Source organism: Triticum dicoccoides, chromosome 7B (assembly GCF_002162155.2).
Source record: "Triticum dicoccoides isolate Atlit2015 ecotype Zavitan chromosome 7B, WEW_v2.0, whole genome shotgun sequence".
NCBI lineage: Eukaryota > Viridiplantae > Streptophyta > Magnoliopsida > Poales > Poaceae > Triticum > Triticum dicoccoides.
The window spans coordinates 170,018,180-170,026,086 of NC_041393.1; positions in this window are offsets into that span (position 1 = coordinate 170,018,180).

The following is a 7,907-nucleotide window of genomic DNA, read 5'->3' on the forward strand; positions in this document are numbered from 1 at the left end:
TCTTTTGAGGTGGCGCACACGAGTCCAGATATTCACCATATCAATACACCACTATAGATCCGCTCCCATCTCCCTACGAGAACGCCATCCATAGCACTCACGCTTATCTTGCGTATTTTGGAATATCCACTTTCACTTGTCTATGAACTGTACAGGCAACCCAGAAGTCCTTTACTGCGGACATGGCTATTTGAATAGATGATGCTAACCCTGGAGGGGTGTACTTCTTCACACACGCCCTCGCCACTTACCGCCATGTACACGTCATGTATCTCGGCAACCTTCAAGCGGAAGCCTGGCGAGGGTGTCGGCCTCGACCGACCTAAACACTCAAGTCTCTAGTCCAGGTTTATCTCCTGTTCAGGTTTCATCCGCAGGGAGTCCGGTCGAGGTTTCCACATACGACCCCGAACAATGTGTGCAGGTTTCCCGAGACACCAAACGGGCGCCCGGTACACCGTGCCACGTGCCTACTGCATCACAGCCCACCCCTCAGGTCAGCGCTGCCCACGGCCTCCATCATACTACAAACACCAGAAACTACTTGCAACTCCTGGACAGAGTACAAGGGTGATTAAGAAGCAGAGAGGGTCCATTGGTTTCGGGCCCAATGCGTGGTAGTAACTATTTCATGGATCACAAACACAGAACTCAGTTCATGAGGACGGCTTCAATGAGACAACCCACCATGTACTCCTACATGGCCTCTCACCGCTACCTTTACCATATCGTATTCACACACTTAGCTCACACATAGTAGGACATGTTCACACACCTCTGATTCATCCCCGATGAATCAGACCAGACTCAACTCTAAGCAGTAGCAGGCATGACGAACAAGCATGAATGAGTAGGCACAACAGGGCTCAAACAACTCCTACTCATGCTAGTGGGTTTCATCTATTTACTGTGGCAATGACAGGTCATGCGAAGGATAAAGGGGTTCAGCTACCGCAGCAAGTAACAGATGAATCGTTGTTGTCCTAATGCAGTAAAAGAGAGCAGGAGCGAGAGAGTGGGATTGTATCGGAATGAACAAGGGGGTTTTGCTTGCCTGGCACTTCTGAAGATAGTATAGTTCTTCATCGGTGTCATCGATCACATCGTCGGTACACGTCTACTGAGAGGGGACAAGCACCGACAAACAAGGAAGAACTCAATCAATGCAATGCACAATATGATGCATGATCATGACATGGAAATATGTTGTGGTTTGAGCTAATGCAACTAGCAGCAAGTTTAAATGGAGTTCGTTTGAATCCAAGATTCAAATTCAAGCTCCATATATGACATTTCAAATGCCATTAATTCAAATTGTCATATACAGTAGCTTTAGGTTTCTCAAACATGCATTAAAATGCCGTAAACAGATTCTTTGGATTTTTCTGATAATTTTTCATATATAACTTGTTTCATTTGGAGTTACGGTTGATTTTATATGATTTTTAGAAGTTTTGGATATTTTCTGAAATTAAATAAATCAAATAGATATATTTAAAATCCAGGAAAGCATTACTGTGTCAGCCTGACGTCAGGATGACGTCATCAGGTCAACAGTGTCGGCATAGGTCAAACCTGACGCTGGGACCCACTGGTGAGTGACTAGGCTAAATAACAGAGACTAATAGTGCTAATTTAATCCTAACTAAACGTGTTAGTGGGCGTGGGCCCACATCTCAGCGATACAGAGTTTAGTTAGTGAGGTGATTAACCTCTAACAGTGGTAATTATCACTAACTAAAACCTAAACTAACTCTAGTCAAAGGCCGGCCCCACATGTCATCGACACAGGGGGGCCCAGTCGTGGTCAAAGTGGGTCAAACCCACTGGCGTTCTGCCGGCGGCGAGGCCAGATGCGGCGGCGGGCTTCGGATTTGGTGCTCCGTCGACCAAATAGACAGCGGAGATGCGCTACGTGCAACTAGGCATGCGCCTCATCCAATGGTGCTAGTGGCTGGACGCGGGGAGGCCAGAAACGACGCCGACGACGACCTTGGCGGCTGCCAGAGCTTGGGTGAGCTTGGGGTCGTCGCTGTGACGGCCGTGGTGGCTCGTGCGAGGCACCTACGTGATCTACACGGCGTGCGGAGGAAGCTGAGCACGACGGACGGACCATTAGATGGCCGGAGACACGTCGGCGGCGAGCACAGGCGGTGGTGCGTGTGGGCGAGCTCGGGGCAGCGTGTGCGGTGCACAAGAGGAAGAATGGAGAGGGGGAGAAGAGTCAGTGGCTCATAGCGGTCACGGCAACATAGACGGCGGCCTCGCGGAGGAACTGGAGCAAAGCAGGGCGGCAAGGGGATCTCCGGCATCGGGAGGTTGAAGACGAGCTCGGTGAGGTCGTTCGGGGCGTCCGGTGGCACGTGGGTCATCGGGGAGGCATAGGCGACGATGGCGGAGCTCTGGGACACGATGGTGAGGCGAGGCGATGACGGTGGCCGTGGCAGCAGCGAGCGGCGGCGATGAGCACTCGGGTGTGCGAGAGAGAGAGGCGAGGGAGAGACAAGGGGGAGAGTGAGGGGGTCCAGAGCGGCACCGAGGAGGGGCTTCGAGGCGCCTCGGTGAGGCAGGCAAGCAGGAAGGTGGCGTGGCGAGCTCGGCGGCGTCGTGGTGTCCCTCCTCTGCCTACTGGCAGAGGTAGGTGATTACTGGCACAGGCCAGATGGGCTGGGCCAGCCAGGTAAGTGGCCTCTGGCCTTTCTCTCTCTCTCTTTTCTAAATTGCTTGTTGTTTTCTAATTTTCTGCAACTGTTGGGCTTTATTAAAAATACTAAAACGTTTCCATGAATCCTGAAAATAATTGTGGGCTTTGTTGGGATTATTCCTAACAGACCTCACTTAAATCCAGAATTATTTGGGCATTTGAATTATTTTATAGCATTTAAATGCCCAAATGCAAATAGGTAATGATTTAATCCAGTGACCTTATGTGTCCTAGAAAAATGTGAACCAATTTTGGCAAAGGTTCTGGACCAAGACAAATGATGGACATTTTAGAAGGGCATTTCAGGTTCATTGAAAAAGATTTTGGTAAACCCTAGTTGTTTTCACGGGGGGTGCTGGGGGTTCTGTCATCCCCATTTCAACTTTCTGTGAAAAGTAAACATGATGCAACACCAGATGCTAGCACTAGGCATTACTAGAACTAGGGATGTGACAACTCACCCCCACTAAACAAGAATCTCGTCCCGAGATTCAAGACATGAGGTAAGAAGACAAAGGGGACACTAAGTATCACAAACTTCATGATCCAACTGTCTTCTCGGGGTTGTTGATTTGTCGACTCAAATTGATCTTGGCGTATTTGCTTTTGAGATCTTCATCCAACATGAGGATAAAAAACGAGACATGTCTACATAGATGGATCATCTTAATGATCACAAGATCTACTCGCGGTATGAGACGTATAAACATCTCTCGAGCTGAGACACGAGGCATACATCCGAAGGGATGGAGTGAAACAGATGACGAGGAGTCACTATGTAGACAACAGATCCACACTTTAAAAGGTGTTGAACGGTTGTCAACGTAGCGAGGAGTTGAGTTTTCCATGATACCACAACGAGACACCTTAGGGATGGTGACTCGTAGATATATCCCCTTAAGTGGCAAAAAGAATTACCTTTGATTCAGAGATCATTGAAACTCTTTATACCAGCCTAAGGCAAATCACAATCGATAATTTGAAGGAGTCTGAAAGAATGACATTCTCGGGCCAGAATGGATGATGTGGACTACCTTGTTGAAGACAACACAAGGGATATTTTTCTTATCATCGGGAATGGATGGAACCCATGGTAGGACCACTTTGAGGATGATCCCGATCAGTAATTACTGAGAAGGGTAATCCATAGTAGGGTGGCACGATGGCGGTGCAAGCTGGGAACAACATGCAAATGATGGGAATGATTCTGGTAACTGGGGAGAAACCCAACAGTAGAGAGTGAATCCACTGTTTGAAAGGGTTATAGCATAACCGAGGAAACTGAGAGCACTATGCAATTAATGCCGATGATAAAACCTAACACTTGCGCGTGCTCTCAAGAACTTGAGCATTTCCATATTCATCAAGGCTTTACCAATATCCGTGTCAAGGATCCTGGCAACACAACATACTATCGTGATGAATACCGGTGGAGGATGCAGATACGAAGGAAGATAACACTTTCTCAGGTTTCACCTTAGCAGGGCCAAGGGGAAAAATTTGGATGATCGACCGAGAGACATTTAGCACTCCACTTCTAATGTTCTCCTTGATGTGCTAGTGCAACCCATTTAATTAAAATGGTTTGGTACCCAGAACATCGAGTAAAAGGTCGGACTTCGGGAGCACAATAATCCATAAGGAATAACTATGGAGTAAATCCTACGAAATCCTCATGGGGAGGTGGCCAACTTCCTCAATCAAGATACTACAATAATGGGTCTTCCGGTTGGGTGTGTTGTCCATGACAACCACTTTACAAGGTTACAGAGAGATCAATATTGTAGTTCTTGGGAAATGTTCCCATCATCATATCTGCGTGAGATTCAGATCTGGTTGGTGTCAGAATATTCTAGACTCATCAAGTCTAGAAAGAAAAAATTAAAGTTGGCAACACAAATCAACGAGATGACGTTGCGAGATTCTCAGGGAATGAACTACGATAGCAAGCTCCAAAACATGAGCTGGTTCTGCTACAAACATGTGAACACGTTGTCCCAGACAAGCATGAACACACGGTAGTCTTACAACAAAACACTACCGAGTTCAGGAGGGGAACCATCAACGAGGATAGAAAAGTCCTAACATAAGTCATGATTCTTAAGAAGGAACTTCTTCTCCTTGAACAAATCAATCGGTGGCTTGGTGTGGTAGGGACACATATAGAGTGAAGGTTGCAAGTCTCCAAACCACAAAGTACTTCGCACATGTGCATGAGTGATTTGGGATGATTCCAAAGGAAGCAACATTGAATTTCTCAAATCCATGGCGGCAACTTGCATCAAATGCACATGAATTAGAGGAAATCACTTCTTTCGTCCGGGCATATGCTCCATGCACGGGACATGAAGATAACGCTTATAAAAGTTTCCAACACTGGCTTAATGTTCAACAAAATTATGGAGAGGACAAGGATGTTGTTGATGGGCTCAACAACAATTCATCCAGGTTACCATAAAAATGGAGTTCCACAATTATGTGAACAAGTGATAGCATTGGTCAGACCCAAAAGATATAATGGTGTATGCTCAAGGGATCAACCACGAGTAAGACAACATTATGAACATCATTGGTTCTGATTTGATTTGATGATAGCCCATACTCAAGTCAAAGTTTTGACAAGGCAATAGATCCAACAACTGATCATGAGGACCAATCGATGGAGATATCATCTTTCTTCAACGCACACACACACAAAAGATATACCTTTGGAATGAACTAAGTCAGATAAAGCTTTATCTTCCAACTCCCAAGTTGTTGTTTAGCTCAACCAACTAGTTCAGGGTATCCAACACAAAATCTTGGAGAGTGGGTGGTTTGGAGGAAAACCAACATGATCACGAACTCAACATAGCGGTCAGGTGACAACCTGGTAATACATCCGAGAAGATATTCGGAACATCACGAACCACCAATATGTTACTAAGCTCGAGAACAATCTTGCTTTTCAGAGCAAGACCATATGATCAAATAAGCAAGGGATTGAATAATCATGACTCATTGATTGAAGAGTGCACCAGAAATAAGGACTAGGTAGCACAATCTATCTTAGAATGATGATTCAATAACCAACACGCTAAGAATGAGAATATTGTCCATTTACTACCAAGCAACGAGTTGCTCTGAGTATTGATTTCACACATCAAAGTTCACCTCTCGGCATTCCGGTTGCAATAACATGGAAAACCGAGGAATGAGCAATGATGGCAAGAAGTATCACTGCGTCAAGAATTCATACAAGATGATGCAATTCTCATGACGATCCTGACATGAAGAGGGTAACACTCCAAGGTAGAATAGAACAAAAGCTGGAATAGTATTTGATCTGCGGAACACAACTGCTTTGACCCAATCCTGGAAAAGGATGAGATACTGGAGTTTGTTTCTCCTAGTCATTTTGGAATAGAATGGCTTGACGGACCACAAGAGTAACAGGCATCAATGAACGAATGCATGCATACTCTTGACTATTAATTGATAGACGAGGGTCGGAGGACAACTAAAGCAGGACAACTCAAAGGAACATACGATTTTCAGAATTGTGGATGCATAGATTAGTATGTCGAACCAAGTTCAACAAGTTTCTTCCGGATAACCCATGCAGAAAAGTAGAATTGGCAGAGTCGCAATATAGAATGGAGAACCCATCGAGAGCACTCCTGTTGTGATCTTTTGATCCATTAACCATCTGTCGTAAGTGGTTCATAGTATTTGGAAGAAGGGAATACCATGAACCTCGAGGACTAATGCAAAGGTTACTAATTTCCTAAAGGAACTAGCAAACACTATCAACATGAGGTAAGTGGGGTGAATCTGGGGTTCATAACCCAGGAGTAGAATATGTGCTAACTAAATGGCATCACAGGATGCTTTCGAGAATAATGGCCAGAATCATCACACTGGGAACGCAAAACATGGTTCGATTACTAGGTGGCACTCTAAGACACCTAGGGTCATAATAATAACTCCAACATATATGTCAAGGCAACAAAGTACCTCAACTCACCGATTAGTGTGGTTAATCTGGCCCAAGGGAACATCGAAACGGGAGGAAGGGATTTTGCAAATGCTTCAGACTATTTAGAAACCTGGAATGACTCAGACAGCATAACGACATGCTACAAAAATGGTGGCATAACCACTCAGAAGCACAATATCAAGGTTTTGAGGTCAACAGTTAACATACGGAGGTAGAAACTGAACTGAGGCTTAAATCCAACAATCTTATGAGTCTACCGATTAGTAACACGTAATCTAGATAGAAAGAAGAGAAAGCCTAGTTCCTTATCCCCATAGGAAGATAAGATGACTCAGATCAGAAGGGCATAAGGTAAAGGAGTAAAAAGAGCCTTACGTTCCATCCCACAATCAATTCCCTTACATAACTAAAGAATTTCTAGACTCAACTTCGACCAGTTTGGCTTGGTAATCCTACAGGCAGTCAGGCTCTGATACCAAAGCTGTCAGGACCCTGATCCTATGCCACACCGATCTAGCATGTAACACCTCATATCCCTTTGCGGCCTCACGCATGGTATTCCCGCGGGTGTCGCCTTACCAGGCCCGGGACCGTTTGCGCCTTTTGGCTCACGTATCTGATAGTGTCACTAGCATGCATATGACAAAGAACCCGGGCTGACATGGCTAGTCGTAAACCCAAAGTGGCACTAACTTACATGGACATGCATACATGACCCAACAACAAACGTGTCGGTCATCAGCGAGTGAATCTGGGCTGTAGCAACTGGGCTAGCAGGACTCTAGTAAACCGGGCTGTAGTAGGCTAACAGGACTCCGGTAGACACCGAGTGACATTTCCCCGAAGGGACGGACACAAGAATGAAGAAGGACACATGCCGGCCAGCCTAAGTGTTCCGGAGCAGTAGCAAGCTACCAGGGCTTAGTGGAAGCACTAGGAGAAGTTTCCCGGTAAGAGAGGCTACCAACGATAAACAACTAGATAGTCAGATCCCACACATACCAAGCATTTCAATAGCATATACACAATATGCTCGATATGTGCAAATACAACATGGCATCACAACATGACTCACCAACTCAAGTATTTCATTTAATAGGCTCTGAGGAGCGAGATATTACAAACATGGGTCTCATGACCCAACATTCAGAGCATACAAGTCAAAGCACAAGCGGAAGCTTAACATGTCTGAGTACAGACATTTATAAATGAAAAAGGCTGAGA